This window comes from Jaculus jaculus, chromosome 11 (assembly GCF_020740685.1).
Source record: "Jaculus jaculus isolate mJacJac1 chromosome 11, mJacJac1.mat.Y.cur, whole genome shotgun sequence".
Taxonomy (NCBI): Eukaryota; Metazoa; Chordata; class Mammalia; order Rodentia; family Dipodidae; genus Jaculus; species Jaculus jaculus.
Genome location: NC_059112.1, coordinates 97,154,433 through 97,167,803, shown reverse-complemented (window position 1 = coordinate 97,167,803; position 13,371 = coordinate 97,154,433).

Below are 13,371 nucleotides of genomic sequence, written 5' to 3'. Positions count from 1 at the left end.
GTCAAAAACTTAAAATTAGTATAACTGACCTTCCGGATATTCAGAAGGAAAATGGGTCAAGAGACCTGCTGACCCAGGGAAATGGGAAGGCAGACATTCAGAATCCAGTCTATTTATAATTAACCACAGGGGCAGAAAGTTGTTAAGTTTTATTTAAGATGCATTTAGACATCAAACAAAAAGGATTACATAAGTATATTGTGAAATGTTTTCTTAAATTTCGCAGGTTAAAATTCAAGTTTTCCCAAATACGATTCTGCTCTTAATGTTTACAACATGCCTGATTGTCTGTTAATAGCAATAGATCTCCTACATATTGCTCTATTTTTATACTAATGTTCTCAAAATAGTTTACAAATAAAAATTTTGTGTTAAATGAGATACTTAAAGCTTATAATTGAGTTATATCCAAATGCTAAGTTTACATGTTTTCCAGTGGATGAAGCCTTCATTTTGTTTAATAGAACATCTGCTTCTCTGTTTCCCACTGAGACTGCTTACATATTCTGCCCTCATATGTTTTCCCATTGGGCAAAAATTTGTTTGGTAAAATTTTATTCTAATAGATAACAGTTGGGCCTAATTATGTAAAATTTCATTGTGTTTATAAAATAAACAACTGATAATAATAATACATTACCATGATTAATAAAAACTTCTCGCTTTTCAGCTTGACATTTTTTCATTAGTTCTAAAGTTATAACCTCTTTTGCTCTCTGTACCAAGTAAGTAAAAATTATAAGGCATCTACATAAAGACTTTTAAATAACTTTTAAACAATATCTAAACAGCAAAATTAGTTATTCCTATTTTCTATCTTGTTTAGCTTTAAAATTGTTCAAGATATTTCAAATATTGCTTCAAAATTAGTTTCTTAAACTTCTTACTTTACCCAAGCCAAGTTTTCATGTTATTAAAAATCATAATTAACTCTTCCAATCCAAAACTCCCTTCTTCCTTACCTCTACAGACAACATTCCTTGTTTCCTTGCCTACTATTTATGTTACTAGTTCCAATATTAGATAGAATACTCACATGTCACCTGTGGATGTTGTGTCACATGCAGAAAATATTTATACATAAATATATACAATGACCAGATCATAGTGGCTAATAGATTTACTATGATCTAGGCATTTCACTCATAGTGGCTCTGATAAGTATGAGTCTCCTGCAGAGTTGCCTCATGCCTGCTCAGCATCGTCTGTAAAAGGCTCCAAGAGAAGCCTCTTAGCCATGTGGGACGACAACCCGCCACATGCGCAAAGTACAAAGTGATGTTTATCAAATTGGAAACCAGCAACTGAGGCTCCCAGAAGCCGCCCCCGTGTTACGAGGACTTCAACAAAGGACTGCAACAACTGTAGAGAAGTGAATGCTACCAGTTCAGAGCCAAAATTATTTTGGGCTATACTAGCCTTTTAAAATAGCCAGTTAAGGGCTGGAGAGATGGCTTAGCGGTTAGGCACTTGCCTGTGAAGCCTAAGGACCCTGTTTCAAGGCTCAGTTCCCCAGATCCCACGTTAGCCAGATGCACAAGGGGGCGCACACGTCTGGAGTTCGTTTGCAGAAGCTGGAAGCCCTGGCGCACCCATTCTCTCTCTCTCCCTCCACCTGTCTTTCTCTCTGTGTCTGTCACTCTCAAATAAATAAATAAATAAATAAAATTAAAAATAAATAAAATAAAATAAAAATAGCCAGTTAATATCTTTTTCTGTGTGTGCTCTGACATCTTTGTGACCAGCTAAAACGCCTGTTGTTTGGGGTTACTGTTCTTATAAACATTCCTATTAAGCTAGACCTGTACCTGTAACCTTGCTTATTTCCTCTGACGTAAAACCCATTCTCTTGCATGTCAGGGTTCCCTCAAAATTATCTTTTTTTTTTTGTTTCCATGCATCAATCTTTCATTTACCTACTTAAGCAGTTTGTTTCAACAGAACCAATTCCAAATGCTTTCAGAAATGTCTGTTGTTACTTGGAACTTGGGGATTGTATCCTGCTATGGTTTTGCTTCCAGAGCCACCACTGAAGACAGTATCAAGTCCATGCTCCTGTGACAGCCCCACCGAGCAGCACATTCACCTCAGCCATGTGACTGAAACCTGCTCCTGTAAAACTTTATTCAAAATACAGCTGCAAAACTGGCCTTGAAAAATGGCCTCCAGCCCATTCTCCAGATTCCACTGGCTTCTTTTTTCTTTTCCTTTTTTTTGGTTTTTTGAGGTAGGGTCTCACTCTAGCCCAGGCTGACCTGGAATTCACTATGGAGTCTCAGGGTGGCCTCGAACGCATAATTCTTCCACCTCCGCCTCCCAAGTGCTGGGATTAAAGGCGTGCGCCACCACGCCCGGCATGGTTTCCTTGTTTACACCTCTTGAGTTCTGTTTTCAAGATTTTAATATACCTGCCTTCTTAAAAACAAAATCTGCCTATGATCAGTAGTCACAGGTATCTCCTGAATATGTAAAACCTCAACATACATATGCACTCCCAGTAATTGGACCAGCATATACACTTTTGGCCATCTGTATCCTGTACTATCTCTTGTACTTTCTGACTCCCCATCCCAAGTCCCATAATTGCTAATCTAAAGCCTAAAAGAGATGTAATTGTTTTCTGCTTGATTGCCGCCTTAGGTATCTTTACAGATGTGGCCACAGGAGCAGCTGGAGTCAGAGTGTATATACACAAGGTACCTTTCCTATCATGCCAGCTGTCAGAAAGCCTTAAAATAAAATCTCAAATCAGATCAACTTGATTCCCTGGCCCCTATAGAGCTTCTAAGTCACAGAATACTTGACTGCAGCCAAGAGGGGATTGGGTGCCCTGCTCTAAGAACAGCGCTGCTTTACACCAGCAAATATAAGCTGGCCTGGAACAGGGTCCAGCAACTCCAGGACCAGGCAAACAAACGTCAACAGGGACATACCAATGTCTCAGGATGGGATTTTGGGTCACTTCCAACCTGGTTACTCCCCATACTTATTGATGCCCTTCTTCCTAATAATAATCCTACTTACATTTTTGCTTTGTTTTCTAGTTTCTTTTTTTCAAGGTAGGGTCTCACTCTAGCCCAGGCTGACCTGGAATTCACTATGTAGCCTCAGGGTGGCCTCGAACTCACAGCGATCCTCCTACCTCTGCCTCCCGAGTGCTGGGATTAAAGGCGTGCGCCACCACACCCTGCTTGTCTTCTAACTTTTTTCTAGAGATTTCTTCTGGAACGCCTCGATGCTGTCGCTCACTTGGCAGGCCGGGAGGAGCTAGATAAAGACAATGCTGCTGCTCCAACGGCTCCAGACTCCCGGCCCTTCCCGGCTTCCCCTCACCACACAAGGACTGACCCGCACGGAAGTCGTTCCAGACAGGGTCAAGGACCTCAGTCCAGCTCATGCCCTATCCTCTCGGGACCCTGAGAACCAGATGCCCTGTCACCATCCCACCTGTGCAGGAAGCAGTTGGAAGTGGATTCTGTGACCCTCCTCCTTTCCTTTATTCTCCAAGGTCTGTAATGAAGGGTTAATAACTCACCAAAAGTAAAAGGACATGCTTAACTAAACAGACAGGCTGCAGTCACCAGTCTTGCCTGCAAAACAAGTCAGCAAAGGAGATGACCCTACTTCCATTTTTAACTTCCCCATGCTTCTCCCTGTTTGCTTCTTCCCACCTCTGTTCCTTTAAAAACTGTGCTGATGCACACCTGTAATCCCAGCATTTGAGAGGCAGAGGCAGGAGGGTCACTATGAGCTGAGGCCACCCTGAGACGACATAGTGAATTCCAGGTCAGCCTGTAGAGTGAAATCCCACCTCAGCCTCCCTTCCCACCCCCCACCCCCCAAAAAACAATTCATCTAAGTCTGGACACAGCAGTACCTTATTCCTGGAAAAGAGACTGTTGTCTTTCTTTGTCCGTTACTCTAAATGAATAGAGGACAATCTAACCTATAGAGGTCTTCTCTTTCATTTCCACATTGCCTCTGTTGGTCCCAGTCTTGGTTCTGATCTAACAACTGTTAAATGTATGCATCAAGTGGTCATAGCAACTGCATACAACGTGCTCTATTGTTATCCCCATCTTGCAGATGGGGAAAGTGAGTAACAGAGGGATTTCAGGCCTTACCTATAGCTTGCAGTAGAAAAGTCAAGAATTCAAGATCTGCTATCCAACTGTCTCCCTCCACCTTTTAAACCCCTAAGCCAAGCCAACTCCACAGCTATGCAAAACCCATCTCAACCAGACAAATCCCTGTTCGATCAAATACACCACAAACTAGTCATTGAGGGGGGAGAGGTGGACCCCACTGTTTTGTTGTGTTTTTAACTAAATTGACTCTCCAAATGGATGAGACTCTAAATACCAGGAATCACTACACCTTCCAACACTGTGCATGGAAGAGTAAGAGAAACTGTTACTAAGAGAAACTATCTCACAGAACAAGTTGAGGGATTTATTTTGACTCATGGTTCTGCGGAAGGTGTGGTGATGAGAAGGTCCCGGTCCTTGACATTGGGGCTTGTGGTGGCAGAGTTGGAAACAGATAAAGTGGGCCACAAGCAGAAGCAGACAGATCCTCCAAAACCCGCCCCTTGTGATGCGCTTCCTTTAGCTAGGTTTCTCCACCTAGCAGCTCCATGCATGATGGAGCTGGTTGGCATTCTGTTAGGGATCAGGGAGGGACTTGGAAGGCTATTCCCCTTCCTAAGGAGCTAATGACAGCGACTGCTTGCTGGGGGAAGGAGGAGTCATTCCCTCCTCAGTCCCCTGTGGCCACTGGTGATGAGAAGCAGCAGTAAAGTGGATCTGAATTGAGGGAAATAAGAAACGGTAATGCAGGGTACATGCAATCAAAATGCAGTGTGTGTGTGTGTGTGTGTGTGTGTGTGTGTACATGGCGAAAACCAAATTTCAAAACCACAAGCCTGTGGGGGACATTTCATATTTAATCCATAGTAGTGCATAAAAGACAGGGGTCTCAAAGTGGGTGACCACAGACTACATCCAGACGCAGATGAGTTTGTTGTGGCCAGGTCTGATTTTTCATTTTGCAACCCATTTCAGCTGGGTCATGTGCTCTCTCATTTACCATAGCCTAGACCACTCCCCAAGGTCTTCCAAATGGGCCCTTGGGACTCATTCAGAGGGAATGTCAGTGAATGTTGTCACGTGTTGGGTGCCGACTGAATGCCAGATGTCACGCCATGTGTTTCACAGGCCTTGTCCCACTTGATCATAATACAATCCGGCGTGTGGCACGTGGAATGGTGGTTTCAAACATGCACTTTCCACAGCAGAATAATTGCACATGGGCCCCAGCTCAGTTTCTAATCCCTCACACCATCCCATAACAGAGTGCAGCAGAGAAACTAAAGCAGGCCACTTCCAGGAAAAGCAAGGCCTACTCAGACGACCAACCTTGCACACCTCGACCCTCTATAGGCTGCATGGCACGGACTTTTTCACTCTCTCCCCTCCTCAGCCTAAGGTCATGTTTCATCATATTCTGGCACTAGCCTAATATGTCACTGTAGTAACAAGAAACAAACTAACACAGCAGCTGTTTGTTTGTGTACGTATGTATGTGATTTGCAGTCAGGTTTGCATTACTGGCAGGAAACACCTGAACAAGAGAAGCTTGTGGGGAAACAAAAAGGGTCATTTTGGCTTATAGACTGGAGGAGATGCTCCATGATGGCAGGGACAAATGATGGCATGAGCAGAGCATGGGCATCACCCCCTGAACAACATCAGAGGGACAACAGTAACAGGAGAGTGTGCCAAACACTGGCAAGAGGAATCTGGCTATAACACCCATAAGCCCGCCCCCAACAATGCATTGCCTCCAGGAGGATTCAATTCCCAAATTACCATCAACTGGAGACACAAGCACTCAGAATACTTATGTTTATGGGGACACCTGGATCAAACCACCACAATGTGTATGGGTCCAAACTCAGGTACTCACATTGGTTCAGGAAGCAAGTGAACTAAAGTTCTCAGAGAAGCACTGCATGTGCTGCAGTGACTTCCAGCAAGGCTGGACGGACTGGCCAAGCTCCTGTCTTCCCAGAGGGATAGACTGCTGCAAGTCAGAGCCAAATTACCTTGGACTACCTTTAATCCCGAAATAGCCATTTGTTGCCCACCTCTGTGTCTCACCTTACATCCTGGCGACTGTCTGTAAGGTACTAACAGACCTCTCCAGCTTCCACAAACCCAAGTACTAAGAATATCATCAGGTAGCATCTGAAGCCTATGGTGAAGATTTTCTCACTTTGCTTTATAATATGCCTACTTGACGGTCAACCAATATATTTGGAAAAAAATGCCTTGATTTATGACTTTCATTTTTGTCAACCTTGCTGCGCCTCCAATCCCCATGCTGACCTAGGCAACCTGGCTCATGCCGCCCATACCTTCCACTTGCCACTTCCCACTGACCAGCCTACTGCCCCAACTGGCATATAAACTCTTCTGCCCCCAAGATGTGCCCTCTTTTTCCTGTCTCTCTCTTAATTTCACACATGTACTCTCTGCCCAAATGGGTACCCTGTCTTCCCCCATTGACCTCACATTCTCCGGCTCTCTCTCAGCCTGCACACCCACAGATGCTCCCAGATCTCTCCTCTCTTTGCCTCAGCCTCCCCTCATGGTGTGTGATACATCGGCCCGTCAGGTAGGGTTCCCACAGGCTCCCTGGCCCTCTTGCTCCCCTCAAAGTTATAGGGCTGCTACAGAAGCTCAATGCATCAACCCAACCCATACATAGACACCTACCATCTGCTCAGCACTGATGGCATTCTCCTTTCAGTGTCCTGCAGTTAACATCTCCCCTCCCTCTCCTTTTTTCCCTTAAAGCTACAGTGCTATTCTGAGTAGCTACTTTTTTCCCTGCCCCCAAAGCTACTGTAATGCTCCAAATTTGGGGGCAGATTAATATAGTACTTTGATTCATATCATATCTGGTCTCAGACCCTCTTTCTCCGAATCTCCTCCAAAACATCTGGCACTTTTGTTCCGTAACTATAAGAACTGCATAAAATTGTCAACACATTGGAATATGAATTTGGGATAACCTGAATCTGTGTTCCTGGGCCATAGTCACTCAGACTTGGCTCCAAAATAAACTTTCTTTTCCCCTGTGAAGCAGAGCTCTATCTTTATCATTGGCAGTTATGGTGCACAAAATGTGTGCCCCCAAGGACAAGCCACTTCCACTTAGAATTCACTCTGTCTGAGCCAGATACCAGAATGGGCCCTGTGATGGTTTGAGTCAAGTGTCCCCCATAAACTTAGGTATGCTGATGGAGATTTGGGAATTAAGGACTCCTGGAGGCAGTGTATTGTTGGGAGTAGGCTTATGGGTATTATAGCCAGTTTCCCCTTGCCAGTGTTTGGCACACTCTTCTGTGGCTATTGTCCATCTTATCTGCGCTAGGAAGTGGTGTCCACCTTCTGCTCATGCCATCATTTCCCCCTGCCATCATGGAGCTTCCTCTCAAGTCTGTGAGCCAAAATAAACCATTTTTCCCAAAAGCTTCTCTTGGTCTGGTGATTTCTGCCAGCAATGCGAACCTGGCTACAACAGCACAATTTGTACCGAGGAGTGGTGTCATTTGCTGCTAGACACCTGACTGTGTGGCTTTGGCCTTTTGGAGCTGATTTGCAGGAGGAATGTGGAAGGATTTGAAACCTTGGCCTAGGCTAGCATGCTATAAGTACAGCTTGATGGACTATTCTGGTCAGAGTTGAAAGACTTGAATGCAGTAATAAATATGGACTGTGAGGTTTTGCTTATGAAAGTGAGAAAGAGCTTTACCTGGACTGGGCTAGAAGCAGTTTGTGTGAGAGGCTTGATATTATGCCCATGTCCTAAGAAGTTGTGCAGGGTTGCATTGCATAAAAATGCACTAGAGTGAGCAAAGGGACATGGCACAGAAAAAATGAAATCTTTGGATGAAACTATTGCTCACTCAGTTGCAATTGAGAGATTATAACCATTGAGAGTGGGCCAGCTGACCTGTATTGGGCCAACAGAAAGAATGCAGTCCTCTGACGGAGCCTGAAAGCTCAAGGAGGGTCCTGTTCTTCAAAATATGCTTTATTCCCCACTCGAATAACAAATTGGCACCCTACCTGGTATTGTGGAGTATAAGAAATTCAGGAAAGAGAGAAATGCATTGAATTTGCAGTATGGTTTTGTGTTTTGGAAATGGCCATGAGAAGGGTGAAGCAGGTTTGCTGGATGCCTGCATGGAGACCCAAGGGAGCCATGAGGATGAACCATGGATTTTAGTGCAGACCCAGTGGAGATGCCGGCACCACAGGATGGCTGCTAAGGAAAGCTGCCAGCCCCAGATGAAGTTTTCCAGGACTGTGAGTAGCCTAGCTGGGCGGAATTGGAACTCCAGAGACTTGTTGCTGGTTAGAATTATCAGATTTGGAGACTTTTCACTAACTACAGTTGTTGGACATGGAGCTACAGAGTTTGATGTTTGCCCTGGTTGTTTTAAATATTGTATTGGTTGAATGTTTCTTTGCTATGCTCAATGCCATCTTTTGTAGTGTGAATGTTTTTTCTATTCCATTATGGGTTTTTTGGTATTATGGCCCAGTTAAAAGACCTTGGACTATGGGTATGTTTGAACATCATTAGGACTGATAAAAAACCATGACTTTTAAGGTTGGATGAATGCATTGTATTTTACATCATTTATGGTTATCAGTTTATGGGGGCCAAGAGTGGAATGTGGTGGTTTGACTCAGATATTTCCCAATAAACGTAAGTGTTCTGAATGCTAAGTTCCAAGCTGATGGAGATTTGGGAACTAAGGCCTCCTGGAGGCAGTGTATTGTTGGGGGTGGGCTTATGGGTATTATAGCCAGTCTACCCTTGCCAGTGTTTGGCACACTCTCCTGTTGCTATTGTCCATCTTATGTTGGCCAGTGATGTCCACCCTTAGCTCATGTCATCATTTTCCCCTGCCATCATGGAGCTTCCCCTCGAGTCTGTAAGCCAAGGTGATTTTTGCCAGCAATGCAAACCTGACTGCAACATGCCCCTTATGCCCAGCTATTCAATGTCCCCTTAAATGTTGAATCCCCTTACATTGGTGTGTTTATTTGGGGGCTTAGATCTCCCTTGATGTAGTAGATGGACCATTTGTTTACTCTGAACTGGGTCTGGGATCCTCCTTATTTGGCCTGTTTTATCTTTTTGGTTTACTTTTAAGGTGTTTTATTAAAGGTGCCCAGTTTGTTTTGAAAACATTTTAGATTTCACCATTTAGTTTTTCTTTTTTCCATTCAGATAGTTGAGAGTATTTTGGTGTTGTGACAGTAGGATAGTAGGATATAAAAATTATTGAGCTGGGTGTGGTGGCACACACCTTTGATCCCAGCACACTGGGAGGCAGAGGTGGGAAAATATTACTATGAGTGTGAGGCCAGCCTGAGACTGCAGGTAGTGATTCCAAGTCAGCCTGGGCTAGAGTGAGACCCTATCTAAATATATATATGATGAAAATTATTGGGCTGGAGAAATAGCTCAGAGATTAAAAGTACTGGTTTGCAAAGCCTGACAGCCAGGGTTCAATTCCCAAGGAACCATGAAAAGCCAGAAGCCCATAGTGACGCAAACATCTGGAGCTTATTTGCAGCAACAGGAGGCCCTGGCACCACTCCCTCTCTCTCTCTCTGTCTCTCACTCAAATGAATTTTAAAGCATCACCCCCACAGTACCTCTGTAACTTCAGTATTTACCCTTACTCTGTCCCAAGATCTCTTGTTCAGCCACTCTGGCCTCTCTGTTGACCTGTAAACATGCTGGCCACATTCTCAGCACAGGGCACTTTCATCTGCTGCTTACTTCATTGGAAAATTTTTTCCCCTAGGTAGAGATACACTATCTGCCCTTGTTTCTTTCTGGTCTTTATTCAATGCTATCTAATAAGTCATTTGCCAGCCATCTGGTTTCAAATCTTAATATTACGCAGAAGATGTGCCTCGATGATATACTACTTGCCTATAATACACAAAGCCCTGGTTTTGACTAGAATGCTGCCAAAAAATAACAAAAATAGAATAAAGTACCCCCCCACCCAAGATGTCCATGTCCTAACCCATAGAATCTGTGTGCTACTTTACATGGCAAAAAGGAGTTCAGAAGGTAAAGGTGGGGGGGTGGGTAGACTACTTGTCTACCCTTACAAGGCCCTAGGTTTGAATGCCAACACCACAAGAAAATAAAAGGGAGATTGCAAAAGGAAATTGAATCTGCTGCCAGTGTGCTTAAATTAAGGATTTTAAGAAAAGAAGATCGTCTTCAATGATCCACATGGCCATGTTTAATCACTAAGACTCAGGAAGAGGCACAGTCCGAGTCAGAGATGTGAGGTAGAAACAGCTTAGCATGGTACAAGGCCACAGGCTGAGGGGAACTGGAGGCCTTTGGAAGCTGGAAAAGGCAAAGGAACGTTCTGTCCCCTAGGCCCTCACAGGAATACAGCTCTGCTGATGCACTTCTAGTTTCTGAGCTTCAAGATGGTAAGCAGTACGTCCTTTGCAACCACTGAATTTGTGCTGGCATTTGTTACAGCAGCTCTAGCTCATCAATACCATCTCCACGCCCTTGTTTGGCTTTGTCTCCCCTTGGCATGCAGGACTCCCCAAGTTCCTACAGTTCCATGTATTTCTCTTCTTTCCTTTCCAGTCGAACAAAAGCAAAATGAGGAGAGGGCTTTGCTCTCCTTTGTCCTCCACTATCCCAGTTCCTGGAAGAGCACCAGGACTTCTGGGTTGAATGAACAGGTAAAGAAGTAAAAGAGGGGAAGTGTTTGTTTGTTTGTCTGTTTGTTTTTCCCCCTCTGCCAAGCTCAAAGTCTCAGAGCCAGGGAAGGAGCCGCAGGCTTGTAATGATAGAAGGATCAGGAGTTTAAGCTCAGCTTGAGTTATCTAGTAAGACCATAGATAGAGATGAGATAGAGAACAAGAGGGAGAGAGAGAGATTTTCTATGGTAGAAAGTTCTTTTGATTCCACTTCCCCCAATAACCCTCTCTCCTCCAACTCTCATTCTCACTAAAAATGTTCTGCATTTAAGCCTTTTCCTACTTTCATGCCTTTTTTTTTTTTAAGGCATGAGTTCTTCTTGGCTAGAGACTCTGGGCTTTATAGCCAGTATAGAGGAAGTGGGAGAGAGAAAGAATGTAATTCTAGGTAACTCACAGAGTCACACAGTGACTACCACCATGTTCCAGGGGCAGATGAGAGAAAATAGCCGTCAGGAATAGTAACTTCCTTGCATCTCCTGGCCTTGTATGACCCTCCTTCTTGCCCCTCTCTCTCATCCAGCTGTGCCACACCACTTGACATTGGTACTGCTTGCAGAATATAGACGCTCTTATGGAGAAGAGATTAACCCAGAGATGCAGAGCTTGCAAAGTTATCAATTTAGCAATAAGTGTGTGCTCAGCCCTAAACACGGCATCAAACGGTACCCTCCAAGGCTCAGGGAAACTTGCAAAGGGAAGGTCAAAAGAAATGAAGAGCAGCTACATGGGCTGAGAATCATTTTCTGGATACAAGTCTTTTATACGCCTGAACTCACAGCAAATGTGATTTCCTGCACAAGACTGAGTCAGTCAATATTTCATCATGGTTGATAGAGGGGTCCATGAGATACTATACCTCCCAGAGTATTAGCTAGTTGCAACTGATCATTGCTAGGTGAGGGGGAGTCATGAGTCATGTCCCATAGTGGTATAGATCCTGGGTAAGTTTCCACTCTCCAGTAAATAACCTCCTGCCCATGATCATGCAAGTGGCCTTAAAAAAAAAAGGCATAAAAGTAGGAAAGGGCTTAAATGCAGAACAATTTTAGTGAGAATGAGAGTTGGAGGAGAGAGGGTTATTGGGGGAAGTGGAATCAAAATAAATTATACACATGTATAAATGTGTCAAAAATAATTTTTAACTTTTTAAAAGAATGGTAATTCCATGCTCAGACTTCTTGGGTTCATGATTTAGCTGTGGGCTGTCCAACCCAATGATGCTGTGAAGTTACATTGTTTTAAAATTTCTAGTTAGGGGGCTGGAGAGATAAGTTAGCAGTTAAGGTGAAGGTGCTTGCCTGTGAAGCCTAAGGACCCAAGTTTGATTCTCCAGATCCCACGTAAGATAGATATATATGGTAGATACACATGGCAGTGTATGCAACTGGAGTCGGTTTCCAGTGGCTAGAGGCCCTGGCACACCCATTATCTCTCTCTCTCTCTCTCCCTCATTCTCTCTCTCTTTCTCAAATAAATAAAAATATTTTTTAAATTTCTAGTTAGCTTTGTTTATAAAAATCTAGCTAAAGATTAGTTTTTAAATTTTTTTTAATATTTTATTTATTTGAGAGAAGGAGAGAGAAAGGAGGAGTTGGGGGGGGGGGAGGTATGGACACACCAGGGTCTGGAGCCGCTGCAAACGAACTCCAGACACACGAGCCACGTTGTGCATCTAGATGTATGTAGGTACTGAGGAATAAAACTGGGTCCTTGGGCTTCACAGGCAAGCACCTTAACCACGAAGCCATCTCTCCAGCTTGAAATTACTTTTTAACATAAGAATTTGCTTTGTTTATTCATCCATGGCACAAATTACGGCCACTCTCATGAGTGGACACATGGTGGCTGAGGGCTAGGCTCATCACCAGTGAGTCAGGACTTCTGTTTCAGTGGACGCATACCACTCAGAGTGTCTAATGCGTCTTTAAAAAAATTACTGACTACTTCCACACATGTAGACAATATACCATTTTCATAATCCCCTCCCCCACCTCCCATTTTCCCTCTCTTTAAACACTGAACAATCTCCCTAGTTTGCCTTTTCCCCTCTGAAATCCCCCTCTATTTAATCTCTTCTTTTTGTAAAATACTATTTATTTATTTAGGAGAGAGAGAGAGGGAAACAAAGAAAGAAAGAACGAACGAACGAACAAAAGAAAGAAAGAAAGAAAGAGAGGAAGGAAGGAAAGAAAGAAAGAAAGAAAGAGAGAGAGAGAGAGGAAGGAAGGAAAGAAAGAAAGAAAGAAAGAAAGGAAGGAAGGAAGGAAGGAAGGAAGGAAGGAAGGAAGGAAGGAAGAAAGAAAGAAAGAAAGAAAGAAAGAAAGAAAGAAAGAAAGAAAGAAAGAAAGAAAGAAAAAGAAGGAAGGAGGGGAGGGAAGGAGAGAGGGAGGGAGGGGGAGGAGGGAGAGAGGAGTGACGGAAGAAAGAAAGGAAGAAGGAAGAAAATGCATGAACCAGGGCTCCTTGCTGCTATAAGGGAACTCCAGACATGTGCATTGCTATGTGCGTCTGCCTTTACATGGGTGCTGAGGAATGAAAC